The following is a 24086-nucleotide window of genomic DNA, read 5'->3' on the forward strand; positions in this document are numbered from 1 at the left end:
CATGCATTATTGTAAATACTGTGTAAATAGCATCTACATTGTGATAAAAGGCTTGCTGAAGTTAGTCTTCATTTACAATTAATAGTAAAAGGGAATTTTCTAAAATGTTGGATTGAATGTTCAACAGTTCTAGTTTGTCCCCATGACAAGTGCTGGCAAATAGATTTAATCTTTTATAGTGCTGGCAGCCTAATGCAATGTGTGAAGGGTTACAAAGCCATGTCCTGGCTCAGGGGACAAGAGTTCCATAATCAATCGGTGTTGTTTGTAAGGGGCACAGGAGGAAGGAGTGTCAATGTGTATATATTTCTGTGTAACTAACTCAAAACTTAGTGGCTTAAAACAACAACAAACATTGGACTTCCAGTGAAGATGGCAGAGTAGGAGGATCCTAAGCTCACCTAATCCCGCACATGCAACTAGAAGACACCCACATCGGTGTAAATAACCCAGAAAACAACCCAAAGACTGGTAGAACAAACTCTCCACAGCTAAATGTAGAGAAAAGGCCATATGGAAGAAGGTGGGAAGGGCAGAGATGGGTTGGGAACTAAATGGAACTGCGAGGCTGTCCACAGAAGGGAGGGACACCACGAGCAAAATGAGAGGAGAGAAACAGACTCTAACACCAGGGAACCTGCAAAGGGAAGACAAATCCCCATAGCATTTGGCTTTGAAACCAGAGGGGCTAAATTTCATGAGTTCTTACAATCAGTGGGGCTTACAACCTGGAACTTTAAAAATCAGCAGTCTCATGGGACAGCTAGGAGGGCAAGAGGAACCTGAGTCCTTGCCTTTAAAGAGACAGCACAATGAATAGCTCCATGGAGACACGGCACAGAAGCAGCAGTTTGAAAACTGCTCGGAGTATACAGGAGGGAGAGTTGTTTACTCATCTAATAGCATGTGCTGGAAGGGCAGGGGGTCATTGGGAGATTTCCCCAGGAAAAAGGGAGCTGGTGGGTGCCATTTTCCTCCCCTGCCCTCCAGCATAAACACACAGACACCTGTGGGAACCAGCACTGTGCCTACTGTGTGCCCACCCCCACATGCTCCTATAGACATGCCTCCTCCAGCTCTAGGTCCCCTCTCACAGCAGACCCACCCAAACCTTGCTAACACTGTGGGACCTGCTCCCATGCTCTTCTGCAAATCCATCCCCTCCAACCTGATATGGCTCAATCCCCAATACCTGCAGGTCCCTCCCACCAGTGAGGACCTTGCTGGCACTGTGTGCCCTGCTCCTATGTTCTCCTGTAGTTCAGTGCTACTGCATCTCTAACAAAGATCTGTTCTGTCTCAGCTTAAGTCCAAGGAGGACCCAGATTGACCCTAACAACACAGGGACAAAACCCTGCCCACAAAAGGTAAAGACAGCTATTGCAGATGACAACACTGAAGATAAAAGCAGCACAACCACAACAGCAGGGCTCACACAACATGCATAGGAGAAACCCTGAAGTGCCAAGTTCTGGTGAACAGGGGACATTATACTGCAAGGCACTGTAGGAACCTCTTCCTCCTAAAATCACTACTTTCCAAGAGAGGAGAGATAGCTGACTTTCCTAACACAGAAACAGACAGAAAGTTAGACAAAATGAGGAGACAGAGGAATATGTCCCAAATGAAAGACCAGGACAAAATCACAGCAAGAGACCCAAATGAAACAGAGATAAGTAATATGCCTGATAGAGAATTTAAAGTAATGATCATAAAGATACTCAACAGACTTAAGAAAAGAGTGGAGGACATCAGTGGGACCCTTAACAAAGAGATAGAAAACAAAAAAGAACCAGTCAGAGATGAATAATTCAGTAACTGAAATTAAAAATACGGTAGAAGGAATAAATAGTAGACTAGAGGAATCAGAAGAATGGATCAGTGACCCAGAGGACAGAGTAAAAGAAAGCAATCAAGCTGAACAAGAGAGAGAAAAAAAATAATAAATGAAGATAGATTAAGTGACACCATCATGTGTAATAACATTCACATTACAGGGATCCCAGGAGGAGAGAAAGGGGGAGCAGTAAAAGTATTTGAAGAAATAATAGCTGAAAAATTTCTGAATCTGGGGAAGGAAATCAGAAATCTAGATACAGGAGGCACAGAGAGCCCCCAACAAAATCAACCCAAGTAGGTCCACACCAAGACACAGAGTAATTAAAATGGCAAAAACTAGTGATAAAGAGAGAATTTTAAAAGCAGCAAGAGAAAAGAAAACAGTTACATACAAGAGAACCCCCCAGGGAGCTATCAGCTGATTTTTCAGCATAAATTTTGCTGACTAGAAGGGAGTGGCTGAACGGGAAAAATCTGTACCCAAGAATACTCTATCCAGCAAGGCTATCATTCGGAATATAAGGAGAGATAAAGAGTTTCCCAGACAAACAAAAGTTAAAGGAATTCATGACCACTAAACCAGGGCTACAAGAAATGTGAAAGGGGACTCTGAGTGGAAAGGAAAGTACACAAGTAGGAGTAAGAAAAATAGGAAACACAAAAGCAGTAAAAATATGTATGTCTATATAATCAGTCAAGGGATTCACAAAATAAAAGGATGTAAATTATGACACCACTTACCTAAAACAAAGGGGGAGAAGAGTAAAGAATGGGTTCAAACTTAAGTGACCATCAATTTAATATAGACTGTTATATGCATAAAATGTTATATACAAATCTAATGGTAACCACAAATCAAAAACCAGTGGCAGCTATGCAAAAAATAAAGAGAAAGGAATCCGAATAACAAAACAAATGGACAAAGAAAAATGGAGACAAATAAAAAACCATACTCTTAACTTAGAGAACAAACTGATGGTTACCAGAGGGTAGGTGGGTGGGGAGATGGGTGAAATATGGGGATTAAAAAGTACACTTTTGATGAGCACTGAGTCATGTAGAGAATTGTTGAATCACTACATTGCACACCTGAAACTAATATAACACTGTATGTTAACTATACTGGAATTAAAATTTAAAAAACAAACAACAAACATTTACTATTCCTCATCATTTCTATGGGTCAGAAATTTGGGAATAGTTTGCTTGGGTGGTTTTGGTTCAAGATTTCTTATGAGGTTGCAGTCAAGATGTCAGGGGATGGAAATCATCTGAAGGCTTGCCAGGCTGAAGGATCCACTTCCAAGAAAGCTCACTCATGTAGCTGGCAGGTTGATACCAGCTACTGGCCCCAGGTTCAGCTCCTCTCTTCCTGGGCCTCTCTAAAGGGCCACTTAAGTGTCCTGAAAACATGGTGGTTGACGTTCACAAAAGAAAACAAGCCAAGAGAGAGCCGGGCAGAAGCTGTCGTTTTTATGACCTAAAGTCAGAGTCACATAGTATCATTTCTGCCACGTTGTATTCCTTTGAAGCAAGTTACTAAATCTCAAGAGGAGAGGAATTAGGTTTTATCTTTTGAAGCAAGGCATGTTAAAGAATTCGTGGACATATTTTAAAACCACCACACAGCACTATGCCAGGTTTCATTGACCTACCTGAATACCCACTGAACTATCACACAATCTGAGCAACATAAAATACTGACTTATTTTATGAAAAATATTAATTAAAAAAATGCAGACTCAAAGGTAGAGAATGTGTGAGTGTGTGTGTATGGGTGTATGTGTGTGTGATAGAAGAGGAAAAAATGAGAGCTTCCTGGTTTCTTGGGGAATTACTCAACAACAGCTTAAGGGAACGCCAACAATATAACAGCTCACATCTCAAGGAGTGCTACATCTAGAATCTATCTTTTAGGATCTTGGCAGAGAAAGGGGGGCAGGAAAGGGGCCTGATTTTGCCCCCCTTACTGCCTTTTCCCCAGAAGTTTCTGCCACAAGATCAGGATTTCAAGCCCTAGAGCAGACTCTAAGTTAAAAGCAGGGCAATTGAACAGAGCATCCCAGTTAGGGTCAGTCAGTGCACACAGATCCCTTGCTTCACGGAAAATGCCCAACAGGTCAAGGCCACTGACAAACAGAATTACAATGTGAGAGGAACATATACAAACACCTGCATTCAGTACTTCTCACTTGGGTACAACAGAAAAACTAACACTCAAGCACAAAATGGTGGTCTTTTTTTTTTTTTTTTTAAGATTTCAGTTATTTATTTGACAGAGAAAGAGATAGCGAGAGAGGGAATACAAGCAGGGGGAGTGGGAGAGGGAGAAGCAGGCTTCCCACTGAGCAGGGAGCCCGTTGTGGGGCTCGATCCCAGGACCCTGGGATCATGAGCCGAAGGCAGACACTTAATGACTGAGCCACCCAGGTGCCCCACAAAATGGTGGTCTTGTTTTCTGGATGTTGGGTCCTGAATGTTAGATGGTCTGTGACCTCTTAGCTTTTAAGTATGTTTCCTCTGACTTTAAGCAGCAGATTCCTCTCAGCAAGAGAGCACTGTGTACTTTCCAAGGTTGGAAATGGTAGGTTTTCAGAGCAGAGTGAAAATATTGTGTTGACAGCCCTTTGCCTGCTTAAGGCAGTGGGGTTGTTTATTTGGGCTGGAGCATAGCTTTGTTGAGGCAGAGAGTCATGGTCCCATCATCAGGGCTGCCTAGCAACAGGTCCATGCCATGTCACAAAATTTCAAATTGGGCTGGGCCACAAGTATCCATTTGGGGGGATTTCCACATGACAGTCCTGCCCTCACTGTGTCATATTGCTCCTAAAATCTGAGTCACATTGCAAGATCCAAGAGTAATTATTCAGTGTCCCCCCCCATTCTCTTCTTGGAAGAGTTAAAAAGAATATTTGTTCTTTGAGTACATTTCTTTATATACTACAGAGATTTGGTCACTTTGGATTACTGAAAATATTTAACTTTAGTTAATAAACAAGTCAGTTTAATATTTAGCAAAGTAGCTGCATGTGTACTGTGATCATACTAGCAACAAAAACAATGCATTTTAAAGACATAGTTTGTCATTAGAAATATTATTACCAGGGAAAGAAATCCTATGTGGGCATAAAGATTTATCCTATATCAGATTGCGGGGATTGCACATGGTTTAAAGAGAGACTAATTTATAATTCATTCATTTATTGAACAAGCATTTCTGGAATGACTGCTAGACTAGACTAAGTAGCTAGGAAAGTTAAAACATTTGTCACCTGCCTTCCTAGAGCTCACAGTATGGCAAGAAGGAGATAATAAGGTAACCTCAAGTGCTGAGGGGAATATAATGAGTGTTTGAGAATTATAATGTGTAGAGGGAGAAGTTAAAGCAAGGGAGGAAGGTTTGGAGATTAGAATGTGCTTGAGGAGGCAGGGGGTTGGTTCTCCATGCTGGAGAGTAAATGGGATATATGCAGCTTACCTCCCAGATTGTCCTGAAAATAGAGCCAACGGCAACATACCCCTTTCCCCTACTGATAGAACCTGGGCATAGGATGGTATTTTTGTTGTGTAAAATTGTGAACCTGTGTATCTTTGTGGTAAACTACTGTTGACATTGGCCCTGCTTTGCATTATTTATGATTTTAAAAAGCAATATTGATTTTATTACAAAGGGACTATTTTTCCTCATAGGGTTTGTTGATTAATGTCTGTTGCAGTTAAAGTCTCAGTGTAGCCGCTATGGACTTGGGTCACTTAATCCTTCTATCAGACGTTTTTATTAGCTACTGTGCATTATGTATTCAGGAACTCAACATTAAGTGGATTTATGTTCAAATCAGGTTGAAGGCTTGGGTTTTGGAATTAGTGTTTTTTCTTTATTTCACTCTTTAGACACTTTTTGTGGATAAATTCAAAGTTAGGAGGTTAATATCAATTTGTGCCAGTTCCAGTTTTTAACCAGAATATATACAAGGTAGACTATTGATCTTAAGTTATTGCCTCTATTGCCTCTTAGGGGCATAAAACTAAATCTCTCCATCTTTTTATAGTAACTTTGACAAAACAATGTACAAGAGATGTTGGATGTATACTTTTTTTTGGCAAAGATAATGGCATATTCATTGCTGCTAATTACAGAACTATGGCTAACGTTAACTAGTTAAGTCAAATACCAGCCACATTTACTGAGTGGTGCTAACATTTTGGACGAAGCTCAATTTGGGTTTATCTGGAAAGTTCGAAATATTTAGTTCAAGAATCATTTCAGGGCGCCTGGGTGGCTCAGTTGGTTAAGCGACTGCCTTCGGCTCAGGTCATGATCCTGGAGTCCCGGGATCGAGTCCCGCATCGGGCTCCCTGCTCGGCGGGAAGCCTGCTCCTCCCTCTGACCCTCTCCCCTCTCATGTGCTCTCTGTCTCTCATTCTCTCTGTCTCAAATAAATAAATAAAAAATTAAAAAAAAAAAAAAATCATTTCAGATCGTAGGTACTCATTTCCTGTTAAGATTAGTTAGCTAAGGGGTGCCTGGGTGGCATGGTCGGTTAAACATCTGCCTTCTGCTCAGGTCATGATCCCGGAGTTCCAGGACTGAGCCCTGTATCGGGCTCCCTGCTCAGCAGGGAGTCTGCTTCTCCCTCCGCCCCTCACCCCACTCATGTGCTCTCTCTCTCTCAAATAAATAAAGAAAAAGAAAGAAATCTTTAAAAAAAAAAAGATTAGCTAACTAATATCCAGCTAGGATGGGTCAGGTAGCAGGACAGAAGAAAAAACAGGTAAAATAGATATTAATGTTAAAAATGACACAGTTGGATCATTGATAAACTTTTTTTTAATTTAAATTCAATTAGTTAACATATAATGTATTATTGGTTTCAGAGGTAGAGGTCAGTGATTCATCAGTCTTATATAATACCCAGTGCTCATTACAGCACATGTCTTCCTTACACTGATAAACTTTTTAAAGTAAATTACGATAAATAGGAATCTTGAGATTGGCAAGGATAATGAAGGAGTTAGACCAGATAATATTGAGATAGGTGTAGAGATAGATGTGATTTAATATTTCAAGTAGAGAAAAATAAACATAGATGTTTCTTACCTATTTGATTTAGCTCTTGTTCTTATCTTTGTGTAAGGTTCAAATTTCATAGTACAAAATATGTTCTTGAGATCTGGGGTTTTCTCCAAAATGGATTTGTTTTTGAATGCAATGCCAAGAACATCAACAAATAAAGTTTAATTGTTCATTGCTCTTTTTTTCCCCCTTTAGCTTAGCCTTTAAAATACTTCTCAATTGTGAAACCAGTTATTATCCATAAATGGCATATATCATGTTTTCCTTCACAATTTGACATACCCAAGACACTATTTTTCTTCCAAAGATATTTCACCTTATTCTCTTCAATGTATATATGTGCTAAGGGTTAGTAAATTGTTTTCATTAATATTCTGGAAAGGGAAATAGTTTCAGGATGTTCTGAAAGTTGGATTTCTTTGGAGTTGGCAGACCTGAGTTCACATTATGTCTTACTTCATACTTCTGATTCCGTACTTCCTAGTAATGTAACATTGGGCAAGTCACTCAACCTCTTAAAGCCTTTGTCACTAATTTGTAAAATGAGAACAGTGATGACATCTACCATATAAAACTGTTTTTAAGGATTAGATTCAAGTTGAGTGTTTATTATAGTTCCAAACACTACAGGAAACGTTAGCTCTAACTGCAGTTATCATCCCAAGTATTCGTCATGGGCTGAATTGTGTCCGCCCACCCCCAGATTCATATGTTGAAGTCCTAGCCCCCAGTACCTGAGAATGTTAGTGTATTTCTAGATAGGGTCTTCCAAGAGGTAAGGAAGGCAAAAGGAGGCCACATGGGTGGGCCCTAGTCCAGTATGACTGGAATCCTTACAAGAAGAGATTAGGTTAGGGGTGCCTGGGTGGCTCAGTCGGTTGAGCGTCTGCCTTCGGCCCAGGTCATGATCCCAGGGTCCTGGGATCGAGCCCCGCATCAGGCTCCCTGCTCAGCGGGAAGCCCGCTTCTCCCTCTCCCACTCCCCCTTGCTTGTGTTCCCTCTCTCGCTGTGTCTCTCTCTGTCAAATAAATAAATAAAATCATTTAAAAAAAAAAAGAAGAGATTAGGTTATAAACACACAGAGGAGAGGCCACATGAAGATGTAGGGAGGATGTGGCCATTTGCAAGATAAGAAAAGAAACTTTCAGTAGAAACCAACCCCGCTGACACCTTGATCTTAGACTTTTAGCCTTAAGAATTGTGAAAATTTAATTTCTTTTTTTTTAAGATTTTATTTATTTATTTGAGAGAGAGCGAGAGAGAGAGCACAGAGGGAGAGGGAGAAGCAGATTCTCCACTGAGCAGGGAGCCCGATGTGGGACTCGATCCCAGGACCCTGGGATCATGACCTGAGCCAAAGGCAGACACTTCACTAACTGAGCCACCCAGGCGCCCCGTGAAAATTTAATTTCTGTTGTTTAAACCACTTAACCTGTGGTACTTGCTACAGAGGTCATAGCAAACTAATACAGGACTACTGACAAAAAGAATATATTCCTAAATTACAAGTGTAGATAAGGAACCTTTCTGAAAGCTATTAGGTTTGGTCTGTTTCTATCATTTCCTTGCATGGAAAATCATCCACTGCGTGCTCTAGTCTCTGGCCCTATGTTGCCATCTGTGGGATTTGGCTAGCCCGAGTTAGGCCTCAGATGGAATACAGACACAAAGATCATGGCACTGTTGTAACCAAGATGCCCCAGAACATAATGTCAACAGCTTAATGATTTGGCATCTGTTATGTCAATACTGGTTAGAGCAATAGGTCTGGGGGTGACGGAGGCAGAGGTGAATCAGAGTGAGTTTCATATTTAAACATCACTCCATGAGAATGGTTTATATTTTTCTCCAAACAGAGCGAGAAAGATGTTGTTTGCTCATTTAGTGTTATTATGGGAACAAATCATTAAACACTATAGATTTTGTTTTCCTTAAACCAGATGGAATCATGGTTTCATGGAAACTGGGGATAATAATGCCCACATGGACGGCTGATTGCTCTTGGCAAGACAACTCCTCTGAACTCCAGGTGACTCTTTTTTTGTTGTTCATAGCAATTTGGACTTCCTTTCCTTCCTTCTTCCAAGCCCGTCCTTGCTGACTGCTCATCTGTCCTTCACTCTGCTTGTTTTCCTCTGGCAGACCAGCGTAGGCCAGATGTGGGCACGTGGACACCACTGACAACAAGAGAAGCCTCTTGCCCTCCTTTCAAACCAAGGCTCAACTCCTCCAGAGACAGGAAGCGAGGACTTCCCCAGCCCCACGACCCTCAGGAATGTCCGCAGCCATACTGAAGCCCTGAATGCTCCCTCACGGATGAAAAGCAGCTTGTCTTTTGTCATTGGAAGGCAAAGAAGAAAAACAACAACAACTAAGTCATTAAAACAAATACCAGGGAACGTACAGGAGGTTGGCACTCCGTACGCGAGCCGGAGGTATGTGCTTGTAAATCACAGGCGGTAGGGAACAGCACGTAGTCCGGGTCTCTGCAGGCCTTTCTGGAGGGTCATGCAGGTGCACGGTGCTTGGCAGAGTGAGTGGCCCCTTCAAGTTTGCGCCGAAGGGGCCTTGCTTATCGCACCCTGGTCCTGCGGCTACTACTCAGCACTGGCGGCATCTGGCCAGCAGCAGCGGGCAAAGGACAACCGTGGTTTGCAGAGTCCCCAGCGTCACAGAGCAGAGGGGCATTTAGAGCGAAGAAACAGGAGCTTAGGAGCTGTGACGGTCACTGAGCTGAAACCTCGTGACCGCCCTGAGAGGCAGAGCAGATCTGTCCCCTCCAATTCCTTAGGTCAGTGACCCGCTGAGGTCTTGGGAGTAGAACTGGGACGGGGCTCTAAGGCTTAGTAGTGGGATGCCCCGTCTGCCCTCAGGTCATGCCTGGGAGGCCAGCTGCCCTGCCTGGCTGGATCCAGGCTGGATCCTCACTTGATCCAAGCCTGGCCTGATCCCCACCTGGTCAAGAGCACTGTGGAGATGTGTCACACTCTCACCACCACCTCCCCCCACCCCCGCCCGCCCCGCCGGCCTCAGTCAGCCCCTGGCCACGTTGTTTCTTTTACTGAGAACGTTCATTATTGTGGGATATCGGAGGGCTGCCTGGAACGTTCCCTGCCCTGTGTTTTCCAGAGAACAGATTATCAGGAAGCCCTTGATCTCTGCCAACAAGAGAGATCTCTGGATCTCTCTGGCCCTTGATCTCTGCCAACAAGAGAGATCTCTGGATCTCTCTGGCACAGCGACTGTTTTGATCTGTTTCCTGCTATATGGTGCATCGAGAAAAGGAGGCGCAAAGAGTGCAGGTTGGAGGTACAAGCCCCAAGTCCAGACTTTTCCCAGCTGGGAAGGGCCAAGTCTGGAAATTGTGCGCAGCGCTCTAGCAGCTATGCCTTTGCCTTGCTCTGTAGAAAGAGCACGGCCTGGGGCGCCTGGGTGGCTCAGTCGTTACGCGTCTGCCTTCGGCTCAGGTCGTGATCCCAGGGTCCTGGGATCGAGCCCCGCGTTGGGCTCCCTGCTCGGCGGGAAGCCTGCTTCTCCGTCTCCCACTCCCCCTGCTTGTGTTCCTGCTGTCGCTATCTCTCTCTCTGTCAAATAAATAAATAAAAATCTTTAAAAAAAAAAAATGCTGCTTAGAGGGGCACCTGGGTGGCTCAGTCGTTAAGCGTCTGTCTTTGGCTCAGGTCATGATCCCAGGATCCTGGGATCGAGTCCCACGTCGGGCTCCCTGCTCAGCGGGAAGCCTGCTTCTCCCTCTCCCACTCCGCCTGCTTGTGTTCCCTCTCTCGCTGTCTCTCTCTCTCTCTGTCAAATAAATAAAATCTTAAAAAAAGAAAGAAAGAAAGAAAGAGCACGGCCTGATGGAAGCTGCAGTCAAACCGTAACAATTGACCTCGGGCCCGGGAGGTGATGATGCATTGAGTTTACACTCTGTGCCCAGACCTACTCCATCTCGGCCTGCTTGCAGCTTATACAATAAGGCATTTCTGAGCACAGGGCGTTGGCCCAGGCAACAGCGCTGCGGAAAGAAAGCCAAGTGTTTGGTGCTGCCTCCCAATCAGTGTGCCCGCAGTCTTGAGCAACTGTGACAGAGGCCAAGTGCAGATGGCAGGCAATCCGTGGCGCTTGGAATTCCCCCTGAGGTTCCCAAGGAGACTCCCCTGAGAGGGCTGCTTCCACAAGCCCCAGGCTTGGACGGAGCAGGAGGGGCTTGTGTTAACGAGGAAGGAGGTCCCAGAGCGTCCGGGTTGGGACTGGGGTGGGTGACCCCGGTGGCTGCCTTTTGGGGGATGGGCCTCGGTAGGAAAAGCAACTACTTAAAAAGTCCGCTGAGAGGAGCATTTCAGGTACTCTCTCCAGACATGAGGTAAACCCTCTTGGAAGGGTGACTCCCCAGGACCATTCCCAGCTGCTCTGGTCACTCTCCTGGGACACGGTTGTCTGGGCCCGGGGTGGCAGAGAAGTCTGAAGATAGAAGTCCAAAGATAGACAGCTCGCGGGTCCTCCCTCAGGCCCTGAGGTAGCCTAGCTGTTAGTAGCTATTTGCTGCCTCGGCCACATACCCCACAGACCCCACAGTCATGTCACCCTGACCTACCCAGGTCTGGAGTGGGAATGAAGGCTGAGTGGGCTTCTCAGCGGGCCTCACTGCTGTGTGAATCGAAATGCTTGGACAAGAGACAGTATTGTCAGTCTGCTTGCTCAGACACCCTTTGTGCCTGTTTGTTCATTCCTTCATTTTTCTAAGTAGAGCTCTCGAGACCGGCTATGTGTCAGGTTGGACGCCAGGCCCTTGGGGTGCACAGGTGAGCAGGCCAAAGTCACTGCTGAGCCCACAGTAGGGAGAATAAGCAAGTCTGAGTGATTACAGGGCAGTACATGCATTTCCACAGGAGCCTGGTCCCCATGCCGAAGGATCCACTAGAGAGGAAGAGCTCCTAATTCAGTCATGCAAGATCAGGGAAGGCTTCCCGGAAGAAGTGACAGCTAAGCTGAGACCTTGGGCCTAGTTCAAACCCAAATCCCCACTTTGGTCTGTCTCTGAAGCTTACCTCTTGCCCTTCAGTCCGGCTTGTCTCTCCACATGTGCTACTCAGCCTCTTCCCTTTGCTGGTCTTGTGCTGACCCCCATCCACACCTGCACCCCCGCATCAAGCCTCCTTTATCTCTAAATCTTTATTGGGTGTTTACTCTGTGCCAGGCACTGAGCTAGCAACTTGACGAAGATTACCTCACAGTCACTCGGTGAGAGAATGGAGTCAGTCTGCGTGGGTTCAAATCCCAGTTCAGCTTCCGCAAGCCACGAGACCTTGGGGAAGATGGTCCACCTCTCTGTGCCTCTGCTTCCGTAACTGTACAGCAAGCCTCATGAAAGTACACACTCCAGAGCGCCAGTGTCAGGAATAAGTATATTCATGTACGCAAAGTGCTCGGAGTGCCATCGGGGATACCTGAAGAGCTGCGTAAGTACTTGCTGATGTCGGGGTACCCTCCGTTTTAGAGATGAGGAAGTCAAGGTTCAGAGAAGTTTGTCCCAAGGTCACACAGATGGAAATGGTCAGGGGCAGGATCTGGAGGCGGGCTTTCCAACTGCATGTCCGGAGTGCCCTTCTCCACGACACACAGCTATGTCTGCTCTCTGGCTGCCTCTGACACCACCTCCGGTTCCGAGTCCCATCTATCTGTTCCCGAGCCCACGGCCGTGACCTCCGCCCTGCTAGACGGCCTGCCCCCTGACCCACTGGCGCAGCCGAGCCTGTTCCGGCCCCGCCCGGCCCACACCTGCACACTGGCACGCACAAGGGTTTGGGCCCCGAGACCCCTGTCTGCCCGAGCCCATCTGCTCAGACTGGCTGTGCTTGTGCAGAGGGGGCAATGGGCCGCCCGGAAAAGGCCGTGTGGAGGGGAGGAGGCAGCAGGATGACAGCCGAGGATCCTGGAGTGCTGGAACAGGGGGAGATGGAGGAGGGTCACAGTGGAGGGGCAGTGGGGCCAGAGGAGCATAAAGCGGGCGTAGCGAGGCTGGTGGGGAAAGAAGGGTCGCAAGTAAAGGAAAAATGTTGCTTTGAATGTGACAGCTTATAGGCTCAACACTGACTAAGGCACTGAGCACCAATTTCAAGTGGAAATTCCTACAATTGTTCTAAAAGGTCTCAGAGCAACTCACTAGGTCTCTGTGAGCCCACCCTTCAGTTCTTTTGGCTGTTTGGTAGGAAAAGGCCTCGTGAAGGTGGGATTGACCGGAGTGGGTGAGAAATTGGGTGAGAAATTGGGGCCTGCGATCTCCAAGTTCGTGCCCTTTCTGTGACCTCGGGAGAGATGACTGTCTTTCCAGAGCCTGTTTCCTCATCTGGAAACTAAGGGAAATTTTGCAGTTTTCCTCTGAGGGGTATTTTGAAGAGTAGTCATAGACCGTTTTCCAAGTACCAAGCGTCAGATGTACAGAAAGAACGCTGGCGTTTCAGCAAATCTACAACTCAAGTTTTCAAATCCACTGTTCTTTCCATCCAGGGGCATTTTCCTAAAGAGGGGCCAGGTTAGTCCCAGTGGATTCAATACTGTATTCGTCTACTCCTGAAGAACAAAAAGCAGAGTTATTTATTTATTCAAGTTTCGTTGGAGACATTTCGACCCATTATCCTCTAGCTGGACCATTGAACCTGCACTTGGAAATGAGAACCAGCTGACTAAATAAACAGTTGCATATGGCAAAGAAGCAGGAAACCCCTCCCCAAAGCTAATAATATTAACAAACTTCCACGGGACACACAATCCATAATTAATGACAATTTGGGGGGGAAAAAAAAAGACATAAAAACTCGGAATTTGAAATCTGAGTCTGAGAACAGGATGGTGAGGGTTTTTTTTTTTTTTGCTCAGAATCTGTCCACCCTTTTTTCTGGCCCCCTTTCCTTCTGACAGCCACATTTATTCAAATTCTTTCTGTAAATGTCTTTAGTCTGAGGATTTAGATCTTGGAATTCAAAGAGCAGCCTGTCAGTAGGAGCTTATTAAAAACCTCACTATGTCATGTGACCTGATGTGACTGATTCTAGCTAAACTCACAGGAAGGTTGGTCTTGCTTTCAGAAACCGGTTCCCTGGCAAGGCTGCCTTTGGGGTCAGATTCAGTGACACTGAACCACATGTGAGGGCAGACTCCAGTCTAAGCACCTAGGCCAAGATTCAGCAGGCCGCAGGTGCCTAGGGAATGGGCTTGACTTCCTGGACCCGCTCCTTAGGAGAAGCACCCCATCTAAGGCCCTAGGAGAAGCACCCCATCTAAGGCCCTAGAGCATTCCCGTTCCAGTGCAGCCCATACAATGCCAACATTCAGGAGCCATTCACCAGCATGTTCCAGGAGATCATATCACTCTCCACACTTTCTCTCGAGTGTGTTTGGGACAGAAATGGCTAGTGACCTCTGAAGAGTCATGGTCTTCTTCCAGAGTGAATAGTGGCTGTTGAAATGCAGCTAACCAGCCAGGGTCTACATTCCTGAGACCCTCAACCCTCCCCAGGTGATTCATTCTGACCAGTGAAATATGAGCCTGAGTGATGTGACATTTTCTGGCTGAGGTGGTTAAGTACCCAGCGTGTCTTCCCTCACTTTCTTCCCACCTAGGAGCTCTAAGGGGCAGGAGCCCGGGGCCCAGAGTCACTGCGTGGAGGAAAAGCCCAGAGCTGCATGAGCAGGAGACTGTCTGGTTAGAGTTTATGGGAGCAGGAAATAAACTTTTGTGTTCAGCTGTTAGGATACAGAGCTGGTTATTGCCCCATTAGCCTATACTGACTAAGAACATGCCGTGTAACATTTCCTAAACAGCAATGGGCCTTAGGGTACGGGGGATTCCCCCAGCTCCTAACTTTCTCTGTGCAGAAAACACCAGTCCTGCCCACATGCCTGTGGCCTCATTGGAGTCCCTGTGAGTCTCTCTCTCTCTCCACGCTCCCCAGTGGAGCCTCTCTGTGAGGAAACAGTAAAGCACGCATAGAAGTGAAAAGCATGGTCTCTGAATCAGACTGCTCAGGTTCAATTCCAAATGCCACCACTTACTAACAGGCGAGGCCTTCAGCAAGTAGCTTAACCTCTCTGACTTCAAATCCTCTCTCTTCACCAGGGGGATATTACTTCGCAGAGTCGTCAGGTCACAGAAACTGAACTTGGCCAGTCGTCACAGCAAATATTAGCACTACTGTTACTATTCACTGAGCCTTCTTCAGAATCCCAGATGTGCAGACTGAAGCAGCAATCGATACCATCGATACTCTGGTCTCTCCTCCTGTTTCCTCTTCACGCCGATAATTCCCACCAAGAAGTCACACTTTTCTTTCATTGTATTTCTTGTATTTCTTCTACCTCTGTCCCCAAGATGTCACCCCTCCTTCTAGTCTTTACCTGAGGTGCTACAACAAATTTAGGGACTTAGAAGCATCTTGCAAAATGAGAAGTAGGTGGATCCAAAGAAGTGGGCCCAAATGCGTGTTGAATGCATGTTTATCTGCTTCAGTAGACAGTGGATCCTGTTCAAGAACTACCATCCTCGTGTGTAAGCATCGCCCTCCATGGCCTCTCCCCAGGGTTTTGTGTTGCCAGAAGCTCTTAGGAGCTGTTGTAGTGCAGAGAGCAAAAAGGGGAAAAGGATAGGAAGTACCCCGACTGGTACTAGAGAGGGTTTTCTCCAACATTTCAGCAGAAAGAGAAGCTAGAGCATGTTTGGGGTAAGAAGGAAACAGATGGAAGAGAAGAGGAGGACTGTGAGCAGTGTGGCCCAGACATGTCTCTCCTTCACGATGGTCAAGAAGCACAAATAAAGGACAGAAGTTAAATAGAGTTGCTTTGTGGGGGCTGGACTGTCTTTCGTGTAGCACGGCCTTACTCTGTGACCGGACTGCAGGGGCCCCAGAGTCAGTAGAGTCATAAGACATTTTTGCAGAGTTTGACATTAGTCTTCCAGTCAAATCAAGGAGCTTATTTGAAAATTCAAGTCAACGCTTGCCGTGTTTGTTCAGCTGAGGGACAGGATCAAGGACTACATCTGGGGCAACAGGTGTAGAAAAGCCACGAGAAAGGCCAGCAGATTCCCAAGATGAGGCAGCACCCGTGCTTGGTTCTTGGCTCTGTAAATGCTGAACAAACCAAGAGGAGTGCAGCCAGCATGGAGGCAGACTTCCCTAAGCCCAGACTCTCAGCACGGTCTCCTCCTCTTGCGATGAATCAACCATCGCGGCCATCTGAACGCCTCGGAGCCTGGACTGTTGGTCTCATGTTAGGTTCTGGCTGGAATTCAGATTCACTCACAGCCTCCAGGCCTCTGAGCTCTGACTGAACCTTTCCTCACAGCCTGTTCATGTCTCCTCCACAGTCATCCCGCCTCCACCAACCTTTTCCCAGGTCGCAGAGCCTGGCCCAGGAGAGCTTTAAAGATCATGTAGTACCACTCCCTCATTTTAGACAAGAGGAAGCTTGAAATCCCATAGATTTCCCCTCCTCTAGCACACGCTTTGCTAAGCTCAGATGGTCACAGAAACTGAACTTGGCCAGTGGGACAGAGGGCTGGCATTTCCCTGGAGGTGTGGAGTGAAAGAGAGGCATCCTTCGCATCCTTCGCATTCTTCCCGTGATGGGAAGACCTGGAAAGTGAAGTTCCTGAAGAACCTCCACTGGGCTCCCTTCCTCCCCCAGCCCTGGGAGTGGAGGGCAACAGGCATTCAGGCAGGTGGAGACGCCCCGGGGCTGCCCGCTCTGCTCACTGCCGCATTACCTCCCTGTGGCTTCCAGGGGGAACGCTGTGTTTCTCAGCAATCCCCAGCACGAGGGCTCAAAGGTGAGCGACATTGCACAAGAGGTGACTCAATCCTTTGGCTCAAGTCTCTGTCCTCTATTAAATGCAAATATCCTTGAACAAGAGGTGCCATCATGGGAGAGTAGAGAACCGAGTTCTAGTACCAGATCCCCTGCCAGTACCCAAGAGACTACGGGCAGCATCCTCACACCCGGTCACAGGACACCCTCTCTGAGGGAACGTCAAGGGCTGCCAGGAGTCCAAGGGGAACAGATAAGAACGAATGACCCTCACACTTGACTGTGGTCTCTTCCAGAGGGTAGCTTAGGGGGGAAATGGAGGCGAAGAGAAACTGGGAGGCTGTGAGCCCTGACAGGGAGCTCTACTCTCTGGCTGGGTAGGGGCCGCCCAACACAGTGAAGTCAGTGCTCACAGCTTAGGGCCAGCAACGTGACACTCTGGACAACCGTGTCCTGAGCCCTTATGAGGAGGCAGCTCTGTTCCCAGAGATGTGATACCCTGAATCCAAAGTCTCTATCTCTTGAGAGGAGGCTGGAGAGAGGATTCTGGGCTAGCTCCTCTCTCCTGCATGAGACTAAGGGATGAGCTAGCTGGAAGGTAGAGGTACCCATCGCGTCCTTGATAATCCCTTAATTACCGAACTAATGCCCCCTGAAGATTTTATACCATAAACACTGCTTGCCAGTTTTCTCCAGGAAAAGATAAGATGGCTACAATTATTTTTGTGGGGTCTTTTTGTTTTGTTGTTTCACTTCTGAGGGCCTACTCCTGTTTGAGTGTGAGTTTTACCCATTTCAGGCAGAGGGGTCATTTTGGCTTACTTGAGAGGGAGCTGAATTATGTTAGGCAGAGAATTTTGTTGTAGTTGACCCTGTGCTTCACATTGTGGTGTTGGTTGGCCTTGGCTTAGCTCAGGGGTTGAGTGAAATAGATAACTGCAATGTTTCCTAGCCGCCCGGCAACTTTTCAACCCGTCTTTGCTCTATTTGGGCAATTCCAGCTTTATGAGTCCTGCTTTTATCAGGAAGAATCCAGAAAATCAGTTCCCAAACTCCTGTGCAATTAGAGTGCAGGCATCTGAATCACAGTTACATTTGACGAGAAGTGAGAACTTTAAAGAAAAAGGCTCTTGGGTGAAACCCATTTTCCTGTCAAGGGGGGCGGCAGAGGTTTCTTTTAGAAGAAATGGGACAGAAATACTATCAGTGGAGTGGCAGTGCTGGTGGCCTTTCTCCTCGGTGGCGGTGGCGCGGCTACCAAGCAGCAGCTCCTCCCCGACCCCGGGGGGTCCGTAGCGTGGATTCAAATGCTGTTCTGTGAGGTTGGTTCTCCAGGCTAATTCTGTGAGCTAGCCAATTTCCTTTCCATAAGCTCCTTTCTGCTCACTTATCAGAATCAGCGTCTGTGGTTGGCAGTGGAGGGTCCTGAAGGACCCAGCAACCGACCGCTAACTCCATCACCCCTTCCTAGAGACACTCGGAGCCCTGACATGCTAGCCGCAGCAGCTGCACCAGGAGACTCTCGTCTCAAACCTCGGCCCTCCCCAATGTCTTTCCTGCCTATAAGATCCAGGCCTCCCCTACGTTCCTCTTGGACCTCTCCTCTCACATTGCCAAGCTAACAGCCACCTTGCAGGAAATGGATGGGTGAAGAGGTGGTATGTAAACCCCATTGGACCACTTGGCCTGGTTTCAAAGAGGCACAAGTCCTCGCTCCTGGAGACAGGGGCCAAGGGCTCCTCTAGGATGGCTGCCTGCAAGGAAGCCACTCTGGGGGTTTCCAGTCAGGTTCCAAATGCCTGGCCATCATTCTGTTCACAGAGCCTTTGAGGCCTTCTTGCTTAGATAATTCACCACTAGTCCATGATAGAATCCGAAGAAATGCCCAGTTAGCTAACTTCTGCTTGTCTCCAACCAGAAGTATTTACAGGATGTAAACTCCACAAGGACAGGGCTATGTTCACTCACAGAATAATCCTAGCGCCTAGAACCATTCTTGGCACATAGTGGGGTTCTCCCTAAATCACTGTTGAACAAATTGTGAATAAGTGATAGAATTTTTTTATACTGCAAACTCTCTACCAGATAATGGGCCTAAAACATACTCTGGTAGGAATAGACAATACAGCTTTGGAAATTTGGTATGTCTTGAGAGTTTCACACACACAAAATATTTCTATCTGCCTACTCTAGATGCCTATAGCTATGGTAGGCTACCCAGTGTGAAACCATAGCAGAGAAGACTGATTTACCTCTGTGTTATTTTTGGTACCATTCACTAATTAAAATTTTTTTTTTAAAGATTTTATTTATTTATTTGAGAGAGAGAATGAGATAGAGAGAGAGAGCATGAGAGGGGAGAGGGTCAGAGGGAGAAGCAGGCCCCCCGCTGAGCAGGGAGCCCGATGCGGGACTCGATCCCGGGACTCCAGGACCATGACCTGAGCCGAAGGCAGTCGCTTAACCAACTGAGCCACCCAGGCACCCCACTAATTAAAATTTGTTGGCACTTGAAATACTTTTTTGAGGCAGCCTGCCAAACCCCCAAATCTCTACTATCTGAAAAGCACCTCATCTTTAAAGACAAGGAAGGGGCAACGTGCATATTGACAACTTTAGTCAGCCTGGTCTTTAACAGTCAGCCTGGTCTTTGGCCAGCCTGGTCTTTAACACCTATATAAACTAAACATAAGCCTCCCAAGGATGCCACCCTCCTGTACATGGTTTTCAAGGGATTGTAGAGAGTCACAGGTCAGAGAATTTTTAGTCTCTGGCTGATACCATGCTAAAATGTTTGCATGCATCATCACATTTCTCTTTCAAGGCCTTTGAAGGATGTAAGCCATATAATAATCTCCGGTTGGCAAATGAAGAAAGTGAAACATTAAATTATTTGCTAGTGGATGGTGATTCCAACCCAGTCCAGCTGACACCAGAGCCTACAGCACTAACCACTGAGTGTTCTGTATCTGATCCACCAGAGGGTTTCTGGGACTCCTCCAATGTCTGTATATGGAAGCAAATAGTCAAAGATGATTGTCATCCCCAAATATCTAGTTCCCCCTTTGAGTCTTACAGCACCTACTCGAGGCTCAATGGGAGGCACTATGAGAACTTACACAACCCAGTGACAGTCACTGTTTCTAGAACATTATTCTCTAGTCTTATACCCTGACAGGCCCCATCATGCCCCAAATGCAAACTTTTAAAACCTAGTATCTCTAGAAAATATTCTGTGCACTCATTCAATAGAATGCAAAGACTCACTCTTCTATCTTATCTTTTTGGTCAAATATTCTGTTCTCTTGTGTCACTCCAAGTGGATCCAGTTTTGCAGTTTCTTTGATGGAAAAGTTCTGGATTGCCAAGTGGTAAAGGTTTGACAGCAAAATCATTTGTTTTAATTCGCCAGAAGGAAAAACTTGGTCACCATTACATCAGCTATTTCAGACTTATCTTCTGTTTGCCAAAGCAAGTTTGCCTGAATAGTTTAAACACTGGTGAGAAGTGGAGCGGGGTGGGCAGTGAGATGGAATCTCGCCTAATTTCCAATCCTTCACCTCTTATCCATCAAAGGAAGAAAGCAATTTAGAGACTATTTTAAAGATAACAGACTCTCAGTCATAGAGCTCTGTCACAGTAAGCTGTGAATAAGTGATTTTTCAGATGCTTCAAAAATACTGTGTGTGGAAAAACCTTTTTTTTCCTTAAAAAAAATTTTTTTATTATGATAGTAATGCTGTGGGAAATGGCAGTTAAAGTCATCAGGAAAAAGAAAAAGTAAAAAAAATACCAAGTAAAATCTGAACTACCTTCTCCATTTCCTGAATCCATTCTCTAGAAATAATCAATATTAAGAATGTTCTAATTACTTGATTTTCCATGAATATGTAAGCACAGATGTATATATTTTATAGTGTTTGTATATATGTGGAGAAGCTTTTTGTCGTTGTTCTAAGGCCTAGATGTAAGCTAGGCTTTGTTGAGGTTAAGTAAACTAATAGAGGCCCCTATTTGAAAGTCTCTTATCTATACCTCCTTTTTTCACAAGTATGACATTTATGGACATTTCCCTACTTTGGGCAGAGCACTGAGAACCCAGAAATGAAGTGGATGTTGGCCTAAGCTGTTTCCATACTAGAGCTCTTGGCCAGGTCTAATTGTGTTCTGTCCCACTACCCAAAGTCAAACCTGAAAATACAAACCTGAATTTATAGCCAACACTGGGTAAATAAATAAATAAATAAAATACAACCCAGAAAACAAACAAACAAAAACCCCATGAAAACAATTTCCATTTCTGGGGTGCTTGGGTGGCTCAGTCGGTTAAGCGACCTTCTCTTTGGTTTCAGCTCAGTCCGTGATCTCAGGATCATGAGATCAAGCTCCGCATCAGGTTCTGTGCTTAGCTCGAGTCTGCTTGGGACTCTCTCTCCCTCTCCTTCTGTCCTTCTCCCCTGCGTGCGCATGCTCTCTCCCTCTCCCCCTTCTAAAATAAATAAATCTTTAAAAATATAAACAAAAAAACCCCCACAACAATTTCCACTTCTTTGCCAGAACAGGAAGTTATTGCTGAATAGAGGATATTAATGCTTAAGTTTAGTAGACAAGCGAAGAAAAAGTAACCCAGCACAGCTGAGCGCATTTTTTTGGGGGGGGGGGGGGGGGGAGGCATTCACCTCCCATCCTCACAGGGAGGTTGTTGAGCCAAGCATATCAGTAAATGCCCAGCAATGGAAAATAGCCAAATGTTCCCAGGGAGGGGGCTTTCTCACTATCTTGGGCTCACCTAGGAAACCAGATCTTAATAAAGTCCCGGATTACTTTGCCCATGTCCACAACTTAGCCTTTTTCCTGGAACAGGAAAACAGCTGAGACTGTCAGGCAAGTCCTCCTTGCTCATATGATTCCTCTCTTTTGGTTTCTTGTCCACTTTTTTGAAACCCAGGACCAATTCCAGCCCTTCTTTACAAGGGTGGGGCCAACAATTTGGTTTCAGTTTGATTTATCCCAGTACCTAACCCAGTATGGAGTTCAAATAAGAATTTTATAAACACTTTCTGATGCCAACATACGTGTCTTGCAATCTAGACATCTCGACATAATGTTAAACAAACATTACCCACCACAAAAACCAATTGGATCCATTTGTGGTTACTTCAGCCCTGGGTAGTTCCTTCTTGCAAGGTTCTGGCCTGATACCCGTGGGAAGTAGCTTTTGACCCCAGTAGGCTGCTGGCTCAGTGAGTTAAAGCGGTCGCGGAACCATTTTCTGTTTTTCTCAGACCTGTAATATGAAGCTGGAAGGCCCAGCCCCTCCCTAGTGGGTGGCTCAACATTCTTCCTCTGGCACTAAACTTACTTATGACAGTTTCTGTTGAAATTCTTTGGGTGGGCCCTGGTGGGGGGGCGGGGAGTAGATTCTCAACAAAACAATGCACCATCAAGATGTGATTCTCCTCATTCACTTAGAGATCCTGGAGGTATTTGGGAGTGGGCTTTTCGAATTCCATCCTACATGACCTTACCTCCCATGACCTCTTGGAAAAGTTTCCCACCCTCCATAATACTTCCAACTACCCTGAATATAAGACAGAGATGACACAGTGGTTGATTCTCCAGCATTCTCTAACCAAAGGTTCTATATGTTGCTCTTATATTACCCACAATGCTATCATGGCCAATAGTAGCAATAGCTAATGTTTATCAATCACTCGCTACATATACAAGGAATTGTTAAGCCTTTTACATGCCTAGTCTCATTTCGTTCCCATAACAACCCTGTGAGGTGGGTATCCCTGTTATTTCATTTTGCAGACAGGGAAGTGAAGGAGCAGTTGGACAGACAACTTGCTCAAGGGCATTCAGCTTATAAATGGCAGGACCACCACTAACCCTGGTCTGTCTGGCTCCAAAAGCCACGCTTTTGGTCATGACCCTAAACTGTCAAGTCAGAGTTGACGATAAGGAAAAGGAATCTCGGTCTTATAATTGACACTAGGTATGTGACATGTCAGAATCAGATGCAAGTTCTTATTCATTTTAAGGTCCCTCTCTTGTGCTCATCTTCTCCCATGCCCAGGATGCTGATAAGTGCACGTCTCCAGATGGACAAGGTAAAAGAGTAAAGGAGTAGTTGAAAGATGCAGAGCGCGGGGGAAGGGAGAGAGGACAGGCAAGGGTGGAAAGGATCCTCTTATGGACATAAAGAGAATGTCCTCTGAACTCTCTAGAAAGGTCAGATAGGGCCTGTCAGCTGGAGGAATGAAGATTTTAGTGTTTCCAATCGGACCGGTGTTTTGACCATGAGTTCCGGAGTGTCCAGCCACCAGCCCCAGATACCTCAGGGGGTAGGGACAGCCAAAGTGGCCTGGTGGCCTCCACGGAGGGGGTGGTCGGTCCTACACTTGCTCGGCCTTTGCAGTCTCAAAGAGGTGTATGCTTTTTGAGAGTTGACCAGACTCCCCAGCCCTGTCTCCGCCCTTAACCATCCAAAAGAAACTCACAGACGCCTCTCCCACCCACACTACCTCAGTCACACATGGAAAGAGCGCACCAGTAGACAGCCTCAGCTTGCTGCCCGGAGGAGCTAAGGGCAGGGTGCCTGCCCCAGCAAGGTCTCAGGTTACCAAGACTTCTTTCCCTTTGCACCCCCCGCCCCCCAGTTCTGCAGGGCATTTTGAGTGGCTTTTACATTTTGGCATAAATAATTAAAACTAGGTTAGCCTTGTCAGAAATAAACACTTGCAGCTGCGATATAATATAGCCTTGGGGGTGTGTGTGTGCGTTTGTGTTTCTTGCTGATACGTAAACCTTGCCCCATGTATGAGTCCACATTCCAGGGGTCACATTCCCATATCTGTTGGCGTAAACTGAAAGCACGGAACTGTCAGCTTCACTCCCTTCAACCGAGCAGCTCCCCGGACGCAGGGGCAAGCTGGCACTGCCAATATGCGGCCGTGGCTGCGAGCTGCGTGTCTAGGTTAATATTTGCTCATGTTTATATCTTGCCTGATAGGTGGATGGAATTTGCCAAATGATTGCGGTTCCCTGAAAAGTTAATCAATGTCTAAACGAACCAGTCACAGACCACCACAGAGGTGTAGTGAAGTTGAACTCTGAGTACCTGTTCCCAAGGGCCACGTCCCTGGGGTCAGAGCAACAAGAAAGCTGCAACGAGCAGTGCATGTGACCTGAAGAGCCCAGGCCTATTGCTGCTGGGCTGTTGTACACTCTATGGAAAGCTCTAGAATCCGAACACAAGGGATGCACCTCCTGGGCATTATATGTGACCTGTCCAACCAACAGGCCTAGCTACAGCCCTGCTTTCTTCAGGTCCCTTCATCATCCTGACCAGGGGACCTTTGTGCC

The 24086-nt window shown here is 46.2% G+C and overlaps 1 long non-coding RNA gene across 1 annotated transcript; it reads left to right on the top strand.

Annotated features, from left to right (window-relative positions):
• The first annotated feature begins 8592 nt into the window (after positions 1-8592).
• LOC118015074 lies at positions 8593-19072 on the top strand. The gene is made up of 4 exons (XR_004680514.1): positions 8593-8943; positions 9057-9349; positions 12112-12373; positions 15031-19072. It is a non-coding gene; the product is annotated as an uncharacterized LOC118015074 (long non-coding RNA).
• The last annotated feature ends 5014 nt before the right edge of the window (positions 19073-24086 follow it).

Source organism: Mirounga leonina, unplaced genomic scaffold (genome assembly GCF_011800145.1).
Source record: "Mirounga leonina isolate KUSES-001 unplaced genomic scaffold, KU_Mleo_1.0 Mir_165, whole genome shotgun sequence".
In the NCBI taxonomy this organism is placed as follows: Eukaryota; Metazoa; Chordata; class Mammalia; order Carnivora; family Phocidae; genus Mirounga; species Mirounga leonina.